The sequence below is a fragment of the Hemiscyllium ocellatum genome, chromosome 17 (assembly GCF_020745735.1).
Source record: "Hemiscyllium ocellatum isolate sHemOce1 chromosome 17, sHemOce1.pat.X.cur, whole genome shotgun sequence".
Taxonomy (NCBI): Eukaryota; Metazoa; Chordata; class Chondrichthyes; order Orectolobiformes; family Hemiscylliidae; genus Hemiscyllium; species Hemiscyllium ocellatum.
In genome coordinates, this window is record NC_083417.1 from 21,436,758 (window position 1) to 21,457,130 (window position 20,373).

Here is a 20,373-nt window from a genome sequence, read left to right on the forward strand (position 1 = left end):
TTATGTTCCTGGCAACCATCACTTCTCTCCAATCTTTTTCCTCACCAGTCGGTAAAAATGGAGACCTGAGGGAGCTAGTGGATTGGTTGGTGGAGAACAGAGCAGTGCCTTTTCCTCAGCCTGGACTCAGCTAGAGGCCTTGGTCAATGTTGTGTCACAGGGCAAATATGAAGCATCATAGCACAAGAAGATGATTAATGATCATCTAAACTCTTCAAGAGTAAATGCCACCATCTTCTCTCTGTGGCCTCACACTCAGTGTCACCACGCACTCTAATGCTGGCTCTGCAAACTCATTTCACCCAGGCTTATGGTCTGCAACCTTTATTCTTTTATGTAGCCTTTTTATTCCCTCATGGAATGTGAATGTTGCTGGCCAGCTAGTATTTATTGCCTGTCACTAGTTGTCTTTGAGAAGGTGATGGTAAGCTGCCATCATGAACCAGTGTAATCCATGTAAAGAACAAATCTCATCCTCCCAATCATCAACCCTTTCTGCCCTCCATTCTTCCTAATCACTTATTGTGGGCACCTCTTCTTCTGCTCCAGCAACACCATTAACTGCTCATCATCCACTGTCATCATATTCTGTAACTCCCTTTGTCTCAGTGTGGGAAACATTGGCTTGTCCCCCAGACTAATGTCTCCAAAGTACTCTAGTAATCTGGGGACTGGAATCAGATGAGCCATTTGACTGGTGATACTCCCTGACTGACTGAAATTCCCCTTGACTCCATTATAGGCTGCCATCCTTTGACTTTTACATATGGCTGTTCGGTTGAAGCATATGTAATAAACTTCCGGAACATGCTATAATCATGATATTGATGTAACATGGTGCTATACTCTAATGTGTTCACCCCTTTGTTTGCTCAGTGCTCTAAACTATCACAAGTTTCCACCTTTCCCATGCACTAAAACACAATGCAAGCCAGAGACTGGCAGCCTCCAAGAGAGCACAGACTGCATGAGTGCTAAGAAGTGAAACTAATAGCTATCCTGTGTCGACACATGGCGATGTGCGTGCAAAGCAATCTTGCTGAAGTATACAAGTCAGAGGAGTTTTCAGCTCCAAATTGAGGCCCTGAAGGACTGTTAATGATGTGTCAGTTGATTCAACAGGAGACATGATGACGTAGTGAGGTTGTTGGTTTGTTGACACTGATTTGTTTGGACACAATATTCATTGAGCAAACAGGGACAATGTAATAAAAACTGAGTTAGATGAAGGCCTGTAGAAGCAAGTATTGAGCTGTTGCCTTCAGGTAACCAGACTGACTTTCATTATCAGCAACTGGTTCAATTTAGATTTTTGAAGAAAGAGAGGAGAATTGGAATCTGCATTGAAATGTATCAATTAATACCATGCAAATGGTTGGAAATAAAATGATTACCACTCATTAACAAAAAGAAAATTGGAAATAATTTACACATCAAGATTCCTACATCTTAAAAATTTACATCATATTTTCCCACATGTCTCACAATTGCACCCACCACTCAAGGGAATAGACCTTTCTACCTGATAAACAACCATCACACCATTGCTAACTTGCGCCATTTTTTCCTGTAATCCAAAAGCAAATATGTCACAATGAACTCAAAGGTACATCAGAAACAGAACATCCCAGTTCCTGCAAACACATATGGACGTATTTATTAATCAGTATGTTGAGCTGAAAGTACAGTGTCTCTATTACCTATCTCTGCAGCTCCAGGAAGTGGTCAGGTAAAAGTTGTTTTTCAGACAATGCAAAAGGATCAATCCAGTTCATAAAATGACAAGCTTGAAAAAATCAGTAATGTATTTTAAACACTGATCAGAGTCTTCTGATAGTTTTTGATTTCTACTCAACCCTTTGAACTATCAAAATATGTGGTAAACTATGAATGAATTAATGATCAGTCCAACATTTGTAAGATTATCAAGCTGTGGTGAAGTGAAGGCACTGAGCTCAGAATAACTTGGTTATATGTATCTATTCTTGGAGAAGTGATTTAGATCCCTATAATCTACACCATTATTTTAAGTGTAACACACAGCTGAACTCTCACCCCTATCCCACTGAAACTCTAATGAATGCCTTGGATTCTATAGTCAGCCACAAAGCCAAGGTACTGACATTGTAGAAAGCAGCTCATAAAGATTTAGTGATTTATTTGTCATTGGTTATCCCTCAACTGACTCTTAAATCAAGCAACAATCAAGTAGATCACCATGATTGCAGCAAAAATGATGCCAGCAAACAGAACTGGCAATCACATTTGCGTATTCTTTCAATCAAGAAAACAGGAGTTTCTTTCACTTTCAGTTTTGATTTCCAAATGGTGAAACAAACAAGTATGATTAGATTAAGATAAAAGCTAAAATAAAGATTAATAATACTTTTAAAAAGATTTTCATTGAAAAAACTGGCAAGTTTTATCATTTGAAAGATTTAACATTCCATAGGTATAAACTTTATTGCCTAAATTTGGCAATAATGATCACCTTGGTACATCCTTAACAATCAGTTTTGCATTATTTAACAAGCTATCCCATTTTCAAGGGTATCAGCATTACAGTAGCCAACTCATAGAATTCTGTTCTGGGGATGCTTCAACAGTGCTCACTCTGAAAATAGTTTAAATCATTTTAAATCTAATAATTGTAAAATTACTAACACATTTATTTCAATGAAAGAATTGCATTGAAATTGCTTTGAAAATTTGTTGAAGGAGTTTATTTACTTATTTCTTGACTGATATAATTTAAAAAGTGCTGACCAGAAACAATCAATAACATTCTGCCATTCTATCTCTTTGTAATGTCTATGTAAATCCTTACCCTTTAGACTGCTGTTGGTAAGCTCAGATGGTTGGATGGATGGTTTGAAATGCAAAGTGGTACCAGCAATGTGGGTTCAATTCCTGAGATTACTGTGAAGGAATATCCTTCTTGTCCTCTTCCCTTACCTAAGCTGCAGTGACCTTCATAACTCCAGTCTTCTTTCTAATAAGAGAGTAATACTTTGGTGGTTTTATCTTCATTACATGAAAAGTATAAGTGAAGGATAATTTCCTTGTAGCTTAACAGAACAATAAGCATTACTTGATACTCTTTCAAGATATTTCACTGTTGCCAGCAATCCAGCTTATTTTTTGTCCAAGAATAAACTTAACTCATAGAATTTGTAAAGGTATATTACAATACATTTCTGCTTGAAACTCACGGAATTTGTTATAAAATTCAATGTTTTTCTGCACAGCACCTACCACTCCGAGGTGCCCTGAAGCCATTGCCGTATTCTTAACATTGTTACAAATGTAGTAAAATTGGTCAATCACAATTCAACTTTTATTATTTGACTTTCATATCTGAAACTTCCATGGACTAAACATCATTTCAAAAAAGTACATACTGACTTAAAATGGCTGCTGTGATCACATGAAAAGCCCAACCAATTCATATGGAATCTACGAGTGTGGTTATGAAGTCATAGAGTCATAGAGATGTACAGTATGGAAACAGACCCTTCGGTCCATCCCGTCCACGCCAACCAGATATCCCAACCCAATCTAGTCCCACCTGCCAGCACCTGGCCTATATTCCTCCAAACCCTTCCTATTCATATACCCATCCAAATGCCTCTTCGGTGTTGCAATTGTACCAGCCTCCACCACATCTTCTGGCAGCTCATTCCATATATGTACCACCCTCTGTGTGGAAAAAGTTGCCCCTCAGGTCTCTTTTATATCTTTCCCCTCTCACCCTAAACCTATACCCTCTAGTTCTGGACTCCCCCACCCCAGGGAAGAGACTCTGCCTGTTTACCCTATCCATGCCCCTCATAATTTTGTAAACCACTATAAGGTCACCCCTCAGCGTCTGACGCTCCAGGGAAAACAGCCCCAGCCTGTTCAACCTCTCCCTATAGCTCAAATCCTCCAACCCTGGCAACATCCTTGTAAATCTTTTCTGAACCCTTTCAAGTTGCACAACATCTTTCCGATAGGAAGGAGACCAGAACTGCATGCAATATTCCAACAGGGGCCTAACCAATGTCCTGTACAGCCGCAACTTGACCTCCCAACTCCTGTACTCAGTACTCTGACCAATAATGGAAAGCATACCAAATGCCTTCTTCACTATCCTATCTACCTGCGATTCTACTTTCAAGGAGCAATAAACTTGCACTCCAAGGTCTCTTGGTTCAGCAACACTCCCTAGGACCTTACCATTAATTGTATAAGTCCTGCTAAGATTTGCTTTCCCAAAATGCAGCATCTTGCATTTATCTGAATTAAACTCAATCTGCCACTTCTCAGCCCATTGACCCATCTGGTCAAGATCCTATTGTAATCTGAGGTAATCCTCTTCACTGTCCATTACACCTCTAATTTTGGTGTCATCTGCAAACCTGTTATGTTCACATCCAAATCAATTATGTAAATGACAAAAAGTAGAAGATCCAGCACTGATCCTTGCGTCACTCCACTGGTCACAGGCCTCAAGTCTGAAAAATAACCCTTCTCCGCAATCACCCTCTGTCTTCTACCTTTGAGCCAGTTCTCTATCCAACTCGCAAGTTCTCCCTGTATTCCATGAGATCTAACCTTGCTTATTAATGTCCCATGGGGAACCTTGTCGAACGCTTTACTGAAGTCCATATAGATCACATCTATCACTCTGCCCTCATCAATCCTCTTTGTTACTTCTTCAAAAAAACTCAATTAGGCTTGTGAGACATGATTTCCCATGTACAAAGCCATGTTGACTATCCCTAACCAGTCCTTGCCTTTCCAAATACATGTACATCCTATCCCTCAGGATTCCTTCCAACAACTTGCCCACCACCAAGGTTACATTAGAATTACCATTTTAACCAAGGAGGGAGGGGCATTAAGAAATGTGCATCCCTTTTGTTACTTATATTTAGACCATAAGACAGAGGAGTGGAAGTAAGGCCATTCGGCCCATCGAGTCCACTCCGCCATTCAATCATGGCTGATGGGCATTTCAACTCCACTTACCAGCATTCTCCCCGAAGCCCTTAATTCCTCAATTCCTCAATTTGAATGATAAATTCATGTACTGTGAGATAAAAGGTTGCCTAAAGCTATTCAAATTTGAAAAACAGTGGCACAGACATCTAAACTGCAAAGGAATGGTATATCAACAGCAGCCTTTGAGCATCAAAGCAAATGGATATCAACATGGACAGATAACAGCAAAAATACTGAAAGTTCTTTTCTCCTCCACCCTCTCTCTGCCTTAGGAAGACCAATGCCCAATGGAAAGTAACTTGGAACATCAGCTATTAACAGTAATGAATAGGAAGACTTTGAACTGAATGTCTCCACTATCTTCTGTCATCATCCCTTTCAGTCTACTTTCAAAGTCTCCCAGAGTTATTCTTGCCAGATATAACCAATATTTATTACACATCTCTAGTTGTTCTGGATTAGCCACCTTCCTGACCATTGAGTGGCTTTTTTAGCCATTCACAAGTAACTAAGATCAATACCTTACTGGAGATATAGCTCAGCCAGATAAGATGACTGGTTACCTTTTCAAATGGTCAGGAGTAAGTCAAATGTATTTTTGGCATTCTAGCAGCCAAAATGGTGATTATTATTGATAATGAACTTTAAATCCCCATATATTTCTATAGCAGAATTTAAGTTCCTTATTTCTCACTGTGGAAAAATGAACATAGTTCTCCTGCTCTTTAGTTTGAGTTTCTGGATTGTTAGCATCCAAAATATAACCTCCATGTTGTATGGGTTTGCACTGCTCCTTCATAATCTTTGCTACACTGGTATCATGCCAAGACAGTCAGTATTCAAACTCCTTGACGGTCCTGATGCTGTGCTTCTTGCTCAGTGCTGTATATGCTCAGTAAAGATGCCTGAAAATATTGGGGCTTGTCTGTTCAGTTGTAAGTGAACTTTTTGTGAGGGGATGAATCATAAATATTACTGAATCTCTTCAGATTTTACGTGTTACTATGGAGTTAAATAGCCATTCAGGTCTATTTCATTTACAATCAGGCAAGCTCAGGCCAAAAAAACAAAGCTTTAGAAGGACGTCAGCATTGAAAATCACAACAGAGATGTGTTAGAGGAAAGATGTTTCCCAGGTCTCCTGTAGTGAGCAAAAGCATCACTAGAAGGGATCAGAGTTACACACTGTGTGAAATTTTTGTAGAAAGCGTTATCTACCTGAAAAGGTTTACAAAGCTTGGCACTGGGGAGATGTCAGTACACTAGTCCCCCCAAAACGCACAGGTGGAATGCTGAGTGTAAGTTGCACCATTGAGATGTTGTTGCAGCCTGTTGCCTTTGGTACTGTAGGAGGCCATGACTCTCAACTTCTTTTTTTCCCATCAGGCTTGATGCAGGGAATATGTGGAGACATTAATGGGATCTCTCAATCAGAGGCCCATGTGAATATCAAGTGGATGGTGTACCAGTGGCTGAAGAGGATATGACAATCTATCAGATTTTGGACAAGTCAGGCTGAGATGGCAATCGCGTTGGGGCCATGGCAGGATTCACTTACATCCAAGGAATTATAGACCTCAAATTTCACAGCAGTCAGTTGCGTTTGTTAACCAGAAAGGTTTCTACTCTCTCAAAGTTCAAATTATTTGTAGCCCTTACCACATAAGTAGTAATTTGAAGCTGTAATAACTTGTAAACCTTTAGACAGTTTGAGAAACCTCAATTGTTCACTCCAAGTTATCTCCTACAATGATGAATCCTGCTCAGGAGTATCCATTACATGCAGCCATTCAATTATTAATCTTCATCGACTGACCATTGCCCTCTGGGATATGGCAACCTTGAGTCTTATTGTGTACTGTGTCGCTGCTCATCTCTCTGTGTGGGTCAGCACCTTATTTTACACTTCATCAGTCAAATATAAGTTATTCCTCTTTGTTCATTCATAGATGCAGGTGTCACCATCTAGGCCAACACTTATTACTCATCCCTAATTGATCATGAGTAGGTGGTGCTGAGTTGCCTTCTTAAATGGATGCATTTGACAGGGTGTAGGCACACCCACAGTGCTGTTAGGCAGTGACTTTCAGGATTTTGACCCGGTGACAGTGAAGGAATGGCAATATAGTTGCAATTGGTCTGACCAGCTGAAGGGACACAATGTTGCTGGTCCCAGGTTCCCTGTTGAGTTTAATGTACTGTTCAGCATCAGACTCCCATTGAGAAGGAACTGCTGCACAAAAATCCACAACATGATTCATGGAGCTGTAAACATAATGAGCAGTGAATGCCATCCATTGCTCATACCAAAATCTGGGGTATGTTTCCTAGCCCAGAATGACTCATAGCTTTCTTAGCTTGGCTGAGTTCTTCACAGAGGATCCAAAATGAGAATTAATTATTATGGGTGTGCTTTTCAGTCCAACGCTCTTGGTGGTGTCAGTCAGTTCTGTTGTAACATGTAAGCAGATTGTTTGCCGACCATCTTGGCTGGGTGACTAAAATCACAAATTCAAGAAAAGTGAAGAAAACGCAAAACTTTATTTTAAAGGATGTGCACATCCCTCTTAAGTTACAATTTACTATGTCTGTGAAAGACTTCTGAAAAGGCCAATTCTTGCAAGGAAAATCAGAAAATAGGAAACATATTCAATGAACGTATCTCTGTACACCTGTTACAAGATCTGTAAAACATGATTCTGCAATTCTTATGAACAAAATTCCAACTCCCATGAAAGATCTCTGTTTACTGTGAAGATGATGAGTCAGTCCTTAGATAGTTCAAGTAAAATCCAATTGAGGATGTTATGAATCTTTTATTTACTTGAATAATAGATTAACACAGTCCAGATCAATATTTAATTTCACTTAAAATATCATAGGATTTGCAGACTTCAGGCCAATATTAAAAGGTCAAGAATACCTGAGAGTTGAGACTTACTGTTAAAAGCAAGTATCTGGTTCCATTAAGATTGCTTTTTAATTTGGTATCAGAAGCAAAAATAAGAATGTAAATAAAAGTACTGAAAATTGACATTTATTTCACCATTAATTAGTGCATAGGGCTAATCAATGCAGTTAGAATTGGAACAGCAAAATTAATTGTTTCTCTAATACAGAAGCAAAACACAACAATGCAAAGACCATCAACCTCTGACATTGGATGGAGTCTTCTACTTATCGTTGTTCATTCATGGGATGTGGGTGTCAATGCTGGATCAGTACTTATTGCCCAATACTTAGTGCCCTTGAGAACATATGGTGACTTATAACATAGAACAGCTACCTTAGAACATAGAAAGGTACAGCACAAGAACAGGCCTTTGGTCCATGATGTTGTGCCAAACATGTTGCCATGTTAAACTAATCCCTTCTGCTTGCCTGCATTCCATATCCTTCTGTTCCTTGCTTATTCGTGTGCTTACCTAAAAGCCCTGTAAATGCTCCTATCTTATCTGCCTCCACCACTACCTTTGGCAGTATGTTACACCACCCACTGAAAAAAAAACTTGCCCCTCACATCTTCTTTGAACTTCCTCCCTTTCACCTTAAATGCATGCTACCAAGTATTAGACTGTCAACCCTATCTATGCCTCTCATAATTTTATAAACTATCAGGTGTTCACTCTGTCTCCGCTGCTCCAGAGAAAACAAGCCTAGTTTGTGTAGCCTCTCCTTCTAGCTCATATCCTCTAATCCAGACATCATCCTGATAAACCTCTTCTGCCCCCTCTCCAAAGCCTCCACATCCTTCCTATAATGTGACAATCAAAATTGAACATAATACTCTGTGTGGCCTAACCAAACTTTTATAAAACTCCAACACTGTTTCCTGACTCTTGTGCTTGATGTTCTGACCAATAAAGGCAATCATGCCAAAGGCCTTCTTTCCCATCCTATCCACTTGTGTGGGCACTTTCAGGGAGCTATGGACTAGGACTGTAAGATCCCTTTATACTTCAGTGCTGTTTAAGGTCCTGCCTTTAACTATATACTTTGCCTTAACATTTGATCTCCCAAAGTGCAGCACCTCACACTTGCCTGGATTAAACTTCATCTATCATTTCTCTGCCCATATCTGCAACTGATCTATGTCTTGCTGTATTCTTTGACAACCTTCTACACTATCCACAACCACACACCACCCCCCCCCCCCCCCCCCCAATCTTTGTGTTATCCTTCAACTGCTGCAGTCCTTGGAATTTAGAGATGCCCATAGGGCTGTTCAGAAGAACGTTCTGAATTTTTGATTGAGCGACTGTGAAATAATGATGATATAGTTCCAAGTCAGGATGGTGTGCAGCTTGGAGATGAACTTGCATGTGATGCAATACCGATGCGTTTGTTGCCCTTGTCCTTCTCAGATGCTCAAGATTGTGGGTTTTATACTGTTAAAGGACCTTGGGTGTATTTGGAAGTAATAAGCTTGAAGGTGGGAAGCACATTGAATTAGAAGAGCAATACTATACCCAAATCCTGCCACATTGTTGACTCCAATCAAATTAAGTTCAGGATTGGAGGCCCCTTGTTGAATATCTCAGCCATTGCCAATTGAGGCCCTTAACTGCCCATTAAGTGGGGGGAAGGAATTCCCTTGATCTGTACCTGAGTGAACAACTGGACATAGGGAAGGGGCTTTCTATTAAGAATCACTCTCTTGTCCTTGTTACTCAAAAACCAGCTCCCTCTCTCCACGACCGCTAAAGTCAGAAATGGCTTTCATCATCAAATCCCTCTTTAATCCTCCATGATCCTGGTGGTTCCCCAGCAACAGTCATAAGCTTCTGAGAAATTTGCTTTGAGTGACTAGCAACATTTACTCAGTGCACTTTCCACTCCTGGAGTCATACATTCCAAGTGAAGACCCGATGTTCGCCTCAGCAATGCCTAATTGCTGTCCAGCCAGCTGCCGAGATCCTCACCAAGAGCCTGACTCGACCCAGTAACTCTTTCTCTTTCCTTAGATACTGCCTACCTGTGGCCAGTTCTCCAGAAAATTTTGTTTTACTTTGGTTTGGTTTTAAGTTATCAATTCATAGAATGTTGCTTACAAGGATAACACCTATTGCTTATCTCTATTTATCCTTCAGAAGGTGACGGCACATTGTCTTATTGAACTGCTTCGTATAATATATGTGGGGAATAAAATGCTGAATGCATTTTATAATTAGTGTAGATAATAATCACATTTAATATAATGAGGAGTCAAGGTCTGGTGAGTTTATCACTCACATATTAATCCAGACACCCAAGTAATATACTAGGGACATGAGTTTGAATCCTGCTATAATAGATGGTGGAATTTGAACTCAATTCTTTTTAAAAATTTGGCATTAAGAGGCTAATGATGACCATGAAACCATTGTGAATTGTTGCAAAAACTCATCTGGATTCATTGATGTCCTTTAGGGAAGGAAGCCGCTGTTATTACTTGGTATATGTAACTCCAGACCACAGCAATATGGTTGATTCTTACAAGTCCTCTATGCAATTAGGGAAAGGCCATAAATACTGGCCGAGCAGGTGATATACACATCCCGTGAATGAATAAAACAAAAATTGCTGTAGTAATACCAAACGAAAAAAATCAGATTGGGTAGAGCATCAAAGAGGTCAGTGCCCAAAAGAGAAAATGCTGGAAAATCTCAGCAGCTTTGACAAAGAGTCAGTTAGACTCGAAGGGTCAGCTCTTTTCTCTCCTTATGGATGCTGCTAGACCTGCTGCGATTTCCAGCATTTTCTCTTTTGGTTTCAGATTCCAGCATCTGCAGTAATTTCCTTTTATAAAGAGGCCAGTGCTCTGTTCTAAGCCACCATAAAGCACATATTCATCCAAACACCCCCCTGTATCATTATTTACAAATAAAACAAATAACTATGTTTGTCACTTTATTTCCAGCCATAAAGAATGGTTATCATTGTGAGAGTTGGAAAACTTCCTCTGACTAATATAAATAACTTCTTGTCCATTTAAAACACCTTGCCTACATTCAGAAAATCTCAATGTAAATCTGAAGTGAGAACATCTGTATTTGAAAATTAACTTTCATGAATCAATTTATCAGTTTTGATAACTGCATCATCAAATGATTAGCTCAGTAACTTGATTCTTTATTTATTTATATCTACTCTTGTCAACTAGAATCAGTATTTTGTAAATGCAAATTTAAAAATGACGTTAAGGAAAGAGGAATGCATAAAACATTTGCTTCCCACCCTAGAGTTCTCATCATGGTTGGGTACTTTTTGAAAATGAGCTGAAGCTTCAGTTTTAAATTTATTTGTGTCACCACCTTCTTGCATTTGATAGATAAAATTAAATTTTTAGGAGCTGCAGCTTATTCCACCGAAATCAAATTTGCAATGGACAGCAAAAATTCGACAGGTTTCCTGACATGTATTTGCCTAAACCTTTTTTATTTACAGCTTCAAATACTAATTCATTGTGGCATTTTTGATTTTATCCTGTGAAGAATAATCCAACAGTGTGAAGGAAATATTTCATCAACATCATAAATATCACAACATGTACTTTGCAGTTTCTTTTTGAACCAGCTGAGCGTTCAAAGACAATTTTGAAATTGAAGAAAGACATTTACACACATTTTCTGGTCAGCAAAGTGAAGGCGATTCCTGCTAGTCTTGAACAATGCTGCTAACAAAGATCAAGCAATGCCTATGTTATAGATTTTCCCACTCGCAATTTAATTTTTAAACCAAGTGCCAAGTCAAGGGGAGCTCTCAGCATCAAACAGGGCAAGCAGTCAATCATATTGAAATATTTGTGCAGACAGCAAACTAGACAGTAGAAGTAAATGATCATTTCCTCATTTTTATTTCAAGTTGAAGAGTATGAAATAAATGATTGGGACATGTATGTGGAATTAAGGCAGAAGCTGAAATGTCATAAACAAAATTCTTGATTTTTCTTTGAAGCAATATTTGTTACCATAATGGAAGAGTTTGACCTTCCGCAAATCTAAATTAATTCTTCAGGGCTCATAAGCAGTTCCGTGGTAATTACATCATTAAAAGTCCAGTTACTTCATATTGGAAAAAATGTAACTTTTTCAAGGTATTTCACAGCAAATTGACAGAATAAAAGGTCAAGTTTTCTTTGGCTTAGCAATTTCTACTTCATTGCATTCTGAGAGGGTGTTCAACAGCTTGCCTAATGGAGTAGCAGATAATCACTGACAGCAATGTCTGGATTTCCATGTTTGACTGAGCACGTGTGGCCTACAGAAGTTGTTGTCAATTTAAGAGAAGCAAAGACAGTGAAGGATGATAGTTTTACACTGATTAATACTGCAAGGCCCAGCTCAAATTATATCATTCTCCATAACTTTAAGAATGGCTTAACAATCTTTCCATAATACTATCATAGAGTATAAGAAGATAGACATAATTCCCTGCAACCATCTCTGCTGACATTCACCAAGGGCTATGGGACCTTGATGACAAATTGAAAAGTGGGATGTTCAGCCTGTACTAGGTATCAGTGGACCAGCTCAGTGATTTACCTCCAAATGATTCCATCAGGTAGGAAAGCTTGGGAAAGCTCCTGAATTAGGGAAGTCTTCTCCAAAGGCTACTCTGCATCGCGTTGACAGCCCAAACAGATTTTTAAACATATTTTCATTTGTGGGATGTGGGCATCGCCGGCTGGCCAGTATTTATTGCCCTTCCCTAATTGCCGTTAAGAAGGTGGTGGTGACATGCCTTCATGAAACATTGCAGTCCCCCTGATGCGGATTGACCCACAGTGCCATTATGGAGGGAATTCCAGGATGTTGGCCCAGTGTCAGTGAAGGAAAGGCATTACATTTCCAAGTCAGAATGATGAGTGGCTTAAAATATAGAACATAGAACTGTACAACACAGGAATAAGCCCTTATAGTGATAGGTGTAGCGGTTTCTATAATTAGGGGGATAGATAGTATCCTTTGCATGCCAGATGGGGAATCCCACATGGTGTGTTGCCTGTCCAGTGCCAGGGTGCAGGACATCTCTGACCAGCTTGAAAGGATATTGCAGCAGGAGGGGGATAATCCAGTTGTTGTGGTCTATGTTGGGACAAACAGCATAAGCAAGGCTCGCATGGAGGACCCCTTTGGGGATTATCAAACACTAGGAACAAAATTAAGGAATAGGTCCTCAAGGGTCATAATCTCCAGATTACTGCCTGAGCCACATGGAAATTGAAAGGAAATTTAGGGAAGTAAACACGTGGCTAAGGGAGTGGTGTGGGAAAGAGGGGTTCCATTTCATGGGGGATTGGCATCAGTTTTGGAACCGAGGGAATCTGTACTGATGGGATGGTTTCCATCTGAGCTGATCTGGAACCAATATTCTCGTGAAAAGGATAAATAAGGTGGTCACTAGAACTTTGAACTAGTCATTGGGGGGGAAGGATAAAGCAAAACAAACAGGAAGCATGATGGTAAATAAAAAGGTAAGCAGCAAGTCAGCATGTGTGCAGGAGGGTTTAACTACAAGGGAGACTATGGAAGAAGTGAAAAGGAAGGATAACTCAGTGATGTTGGAAATTAGAGGGTAAGAAAACTAGCATAAGGGCATTTTACCTGAAAACTAGTAGCATTCATAACAAGATTGATGAGTTAATGGCACAAATCATTGCAAATGAATATGATTTAGTAGGCATTACGGATTCATGTTTATAGGATGGTCACAACTGGGAGTAAAATATCCAGGGGTATCAGATTATTCGGAAGGACAAACAGGAAGGTAAGGGAAGTGGTGTAGCTCTGATATTCAAGGATGACATCATGGCAGTGCTGAGAGATGATATAGGTTGTATGGAGAATAAGATTGAATCCATTTGGGTGGAAATTAGAAATTCTAAGAAGAAAATATCACTGATAGGAGTAGTTTATAAGCAACCAAATAATAACATCACATTGGGGCAGGCAATAAACAAAGAAATAACTAATGCCTGTAAAAATGGTGTGGCAATTATCCTGGGGGATTTTAATCTACATGTCAATTAGTTGAACCAGCTTGGTCAGGGTAGCCTTGAGGAGGAGTTCATTGAGTGTGTCTGTGATAATTTTCTTGAACAGTTTGTAATGGAACCGATGTGGGAGAAAGCTAGCTGAGATCTGGTCCTGTGTAATGAGACAGGAAAAATTAATGACCTCATAGTTAGGGATCCTCTTGGATGGAGCGATCACAGTATGGTTGAACTTAGAATACAGATGGAGAGCGTGAAGATAAAATCCAATATCAGAGTCCTGTGCTTAAACAAGGGAGACTACAATAGGATGAGAGAAGAGTTCACTAAAGTAGACTGGAAACAAGGATTTTATGGTGGGACAGTTGACTAGCAATGGAGGACTTTCAAAGCAATTTTACAAAGTGCACAGCAAAGGCATATCTTAGTGAAAACGAAGGACTGTAAGAAAAGGCGTAATCTGCCATGGGTGTCTAAGGAAATAAGGGAAGCTATCAAATTGAAAGAGAAAGCATACAAAGTGGCCAAGAACAGCAGGAAACTAGAAGATTGGGAAAACTTTCAAAGTCAACAGAAAGCCACAAAAAGAGCTATAAAGACAAGTAAGGTAGAGCATGAGAAAAAACTAGCACAGGTTCTAAAGCAAAAGATTCTATAAATATATAAAACTAAAAGAGTGACTAAAGTAAATTTTGGTCCTTAGAGGATGAGAAGGGGCATTTAGTTATAGGATATAATGACATGGCCAAGGTATTGAATAGATATTTTGTATCGGACTTTACAGTGGAGGGCAGTAATAACATGCCAGTAATTGACAAAGAGACGAAGGTCAGTGAGGACCAGGAAACAATCATTATTACCGAATAAGTAGCATTAGGCAAACTAATGGAGCTAAGGATAGACAAGTCTCCTGGTCCTGATGGAATGCATCGCAAGGTACTAAAAGAGATGGTGGGAGAAATAGCAAGTGCACTTGTAGCAATTTGCCAGAATTTGCTGGACTCTGGGGTAGTTCCAGCAGATTGGAAAACAGCAAATGTGAGCCAGTGTTTAAAAAGGGAAGTAGACAAAAGATGGGGAATTATAGACTGATTAGCTTAACCTCTGTAGTGGGGAAGATGCTTGAGTCCATTTCAAGGACAAAATAGCAAGCCACCTCGATAGAAATTGTCCCGTTAGGCAGATGCACCATATGTTCATGAAGGGCAGGTCATACTTAACAAATCTTTTGGAATTCTATGAAGACATTATGAGCAAGGTGGACAAGGGGGACCCAGTAGGTGTGGTGTACCTAGATTTCCATAAGGCCTTCGACAAGGACCACACAAGAAGCTGCTGCATAAGATGAAGATGCATAGCATTATGGGTAAAGTATTAGCATGGATAGAGGAGTGTTTGACTAACAGGAAGCAAAGAGTGGGGATAAATGAGCACTATTCTAGTTGGCAATCAGTAATAGTGGTGTGCTTCAGCAATCAGTGTTGGGACCACAATTATTCACAATTTATATAGATGATTTGGAGTTGGGGACCATGTGTAGTGTGTCAATGTTTGCAGATGACACTAAGATGAGTGGCAGAGCAAAGTGTGCAGAGGACTGTGAAACTTTGCAGAGGAACATAAGCATTTTAAGTGAGTGGGCAAATATCTGGCAGGTGGAATACAATATTAATAAGTGTGAAGTCCCCCATTTTGGTAGGAGTAACAGTAAAAAGGATTATTATTTGAATGGTAAAAAGTTGCAGCATGCTGCTATGCAGAGGGACCTTGTTGCCCTTGTGCATGAATCACAGAACGTTAGTCTGCAGGTACAACAAGTAATTAGGAAGGCAAATGGAATTTTGACCTTTGTTGCTAAAGGGATTGAGTTTAAAGGCAGGGAGGTTATGTTGCACCTGTAGAGGGTGCTGGTGAGGCCACACCTGGAGTACTGGGTGCAGATTTGATCTCATTAATTGAGAAAGGATGTACTGGCACTGGAGGTTCACTAGGTTAATTCCAGGGGTTGGCTCATGAAGAGAGACTGAATAGACTATGGTTATATTCATTGGAATTTAGAAGAATGAGGGAGGGATCTTACAGAAACATATAAAATTATGAAGGGAATAGATAAGATAGAAGTAGAGAGGATGTTTCCACTGGTGGGTGAAACTAGGACAAGAGAGAATAGCCTCAAAATTCAGAGGAGCAGATTTAGGACTGAATTGAGAAGGAACTTGTTCACTGAGAGGGTTGTGAATCTATGGAATTCCCTGCCTAGTGAAGTATTTGACACTACTTTAGTAACCATTTTTAAAGGTAAGATAGATTTTTTTTGAACAATAAAGGATTTAATGGATATGGTGAGAGTACAGCTTAGTGGTTCAGAGTCCATGAAAAGCTCAGCATGGTCTTATTGAATGGCAGAGCAGGCTCGAACGGCCAGATGGCCTACTCCTGCTGCTAGTTCTTACATTCTTATGTTCATTGTCCCATGATGTTGTGTCGAATTAAACGAATCCCTTCTGCCTGCCCTTGGTCCGTATCCCTTCATTCCTTGCATGTTCTCAACTAAAAGGGGGTTGCAGTTGAGTTGGGGAAAGGTAGCTGAGAAAACCATAGGTGGATGAAGGTGAGGGAGAAGGTGATGGGTCTGAAGGGGGAGTGATGGACAGGTCCGAAGGACGGTGCTGAATTGGAGGATTGGGACTGGGATAATGTGTGGGGAGGGGAAGTGAGGAAGCTGTCAAAATCCACATTTACCCTATGTGTTTGCACGGTCCCAAGGTGGAATATGAGGCATTCTTCCTCCAGGCGTCGGGTGGTAATGGTTTGATGGTGGAGGAGGCCCAGGACCTGCATGTCCTTGATGGAGTGGGAGGGATATGTCTTTGACAAACTCAATTCCCTGACCAATCAATGCAAATAGTAAAAGCAAGCATGCCGTATGCCTTCTTCACAACCTTATCTACTCTGCATGGCCACTTTCAGGCTTGGAGGGAAACGCGCAGAAGTTGATGTTCCCATGTATCTGCTGCCCTTGTCCTTCTAGATGGAAATGGTCATGGGTTTTAAAGATGCAGTCTAAGTATCTTTGGTGAATTCCTGTAGTGCATCTTGTAGATAACACACAACTGCTACTGACCATCAGTGGTGGAGGGAGTGGATGCTTGTGGATGTAGTGCCAATTAAGCATGCTGCTTTGTGCTGGATGGTTTCAAACCTCTTTTGAATTGTTTAAGCTGCACCCATCCTGGCAAGTGGGAAGTATCCCATCACACTCTTGATTTATGCCTTGTAGATAGTGGACAGACTGTGAGGAGCCAGGAGGTGAATTACTCGCCACAGTATTCACTGTGTATCCACTGTGTTTATGTGGCAAGTTCTGTTCAGTTTCTGTTGAGTTTGAGTTTGAGTTTAGCCGCCTGCAAATATATTTGTTGGCAGGCAGACTTTTAGTTATTGATAACTGATCCTTGACAGACCAATCAGCAACGTGATGCCAACCAAAGCTCCTTTTATACACAGTCCTCTGGCTCCAGCTTATCTGCAAGCTACCCACCGACTACTGCTGCAATCGGTGGCTGTGTATATTGTGTTGAAAATAAGTGCTTTACTCTCAAAAATATATTTAGCAATCATCCAACAACTTTTTTCTTATTTCAGTCCACAGTTAACAAAAAAGAAAATGTAAAAAGACAATGCCTTTACATTTGATAAGCTAACAATGAGCTCATTAACAAGCTAAGTTGTCCAATTATCTGAATAGAGCATATTGACAGGTCCTGCCTGACCAGTACTGAACAAAATCAGAATGGCAATAACCAATGTCACTATTTTACACCCCCATCTTCTTACTTCCCAATAGAGGAAGCAGGAGACCTGACCTCTGTTCTTTGTTTTGCAGCCAGGTTGCAATCCATTCTTCTATACTTGTTGTCTGACCTTTGATATGAATCTTCTGCGTGGTAACTTGTCAAAATCAAAATGCCTGATATTCACCACATTACCCTTACTGAGATTTTTAGCAGAAATAATTCAATAAATCTATAAGCATCACATTTCCACTAGAATCTATGCTGACTCTGACTAAGTTTTATATTTTTAGAACTTAATCTTTGATGAAAGATTTTTCCCACCACTGTTGTGAAGCTAATTGGTCTTTACTTCCTTCATAATTGGTCAATAGCTCCCAACTAATTAATTTGGAGTTCTTAGATATATGAAATAGAAAATGACAACAATAATTTTTTAAAAATGCAATTTTCTAGAAAAGCCAAAAGGTTTTGACAAATCTGGAGATAGAAATTCAGTGGTCATTAGGTAAACAGAATTGAGACTAGATTTTTAAAAAAAACTGCTTAAGATATCACTACAAATAAAGATCAAAACCACACTTTGAATTAGTATGAAATAGATCTTCTGAAATGAAAAACTAGTTTGAAAAATCTCAAATTTGTTAAACAACAACAGGATATGTCCTAACACATAAACTGACTTTGTTGCCTGTGACTGAAACAAATAAATTCAGCACACACCAATGCTTGAGCTGGGGACTTTTGATCATTTGGTTCCTGAGCACATCCATCCATACTGCTGAGACACCACAGTTGTTGAAGAAATCCCTTTCACTTTGACTACACTGGCTTTGTTGAAGTGACAACTGCATCTTATCAAAAATCACAGGAAACTTGAAAATATCAAAAATAATGAGGGTTGGAACTGAGGATTGGGCACCTGAAAAAGAAGGAAAGATTATTAAAAGCTGGGAATATTTGCACGGGGGATCAGGAGGAGTTAATAAGGAGAAGAGAAGAGAATGCCAGCGAGCAGTGTTGTTATGGCTGATTGTGTGTAGGGATGATTATTAACCACCATGTGATGCTTGGATAAGAAACTGAAAGGAACACTGTCACCTAACCTGGGGGTGCAAGGTCAGATAGCAGTTGAAGAAGTAGTAAGACGAGGCATCCACTTATTTTTTGCTAAATTTTTGCTAAAGTTAAATCTGTGATTCTGCATGTTGTTCTTTCAGACTGAGATGTGACAGGTACTGGTATGTGTGCTGAACAGCATATAAGTGACCTTCACTTGGTGCATGGCATTGAATCTCAACTCACCCCGATGCCTTCCGTTCTACCACTGAAATATACCTCTAGCAGGATTAACTGATTTTGATAATGAAGCAAACTTAAGACTGGAATTTGAGTTCAAAGGTACAACACTGAGGGGTTCAACACAATGGAGTCCGTAGAGGAGTACCAGAAGTGCAGAGGGAATCTAAAATTTGGAAAGCCCAGAAAATGCATGAGAAGGTATTGTCAGGTAGAATAAAGTTAAACCCAGAGGGATTTTAATTAATGCATAAAGAACAAGAGAACAACTAGGGAAAGCATAAGGTCCAATAGGCACCATAGAGGTAATCTTTGTGCAGACCTGGAGTCATGGGCGCAGTCCTCAATGAATATTTTGCATCAGTCTTCAGAATGAAATAAGATGAGCAGGTATAAATATCAGGGTGGAGGACTGAAATATTAAATGAAGCTAACAGAGAAGAAGAGTAAATATTAGTTGTTTTAACAGCCTTAAAAATGGATAAACCTGCAGACCATGACCCAGATGAGATGTGCTGCAGGGGCTGCTGAGGAAGGCAAAGGAGGAGATTTCAGGGGCCATGGCAACAATTTTCAAATCAACTTTATCCATGGATGAGATGCTAGAGGAATGGAGTACTGCTAATATTGTCTCATCATTTTAAAAAACAGGGAGGAATACCTGGAAATTACAGGCTATCCAGTTTAATTGTAGAAGTGGGAAGTTATTGAAAATATTTCTAAGGGACATAATATATCTGCACTTAGAGAGACACATATTAATCAGGAATAATAGACATGGATTTATTAAGGGAAGGTTGTGTTGTCAAATTTGGTCACATTTATTGAGAAAGTAATCAGGAATGTTGAGGGTAATACATTTCATGTTAGCTACTTGGACATTAGCAAAGCTTTTGATGTGATCCCTCATGGAAGAATGGTTAAGAAAGTAGATGGTAGAGGGATGTTTCTGTGACTGAAAATCTGTTTCCAATGGGGTTCTGCAGAACTTTGTGCAGGCGACCTTGTGGCGCCCATTAATGATTTGGATTTAAATTTAAGGAGGTTGACTGAGGAGTTTGTGGATGACATAAAAATTGATAAGTGGCAAATAGTGAGGAGGATATCTATAAAACGCAGGAGAATATCAACACACTGGTTAGCCTGGCAGAGAAGTGTCAAATAGAATTCAACCTGGAAATGGGTGAGGGTAGGGAAGACTAACAGGGCAAAGGATTTGCTATGAATAATAGAATCCTGGAAAGTACTCAAGATCAGAGGACTTTGGTGTGCACATCCACAGATCCTTGAAGATAGTAGAGCAGAATATAATGTGATTAA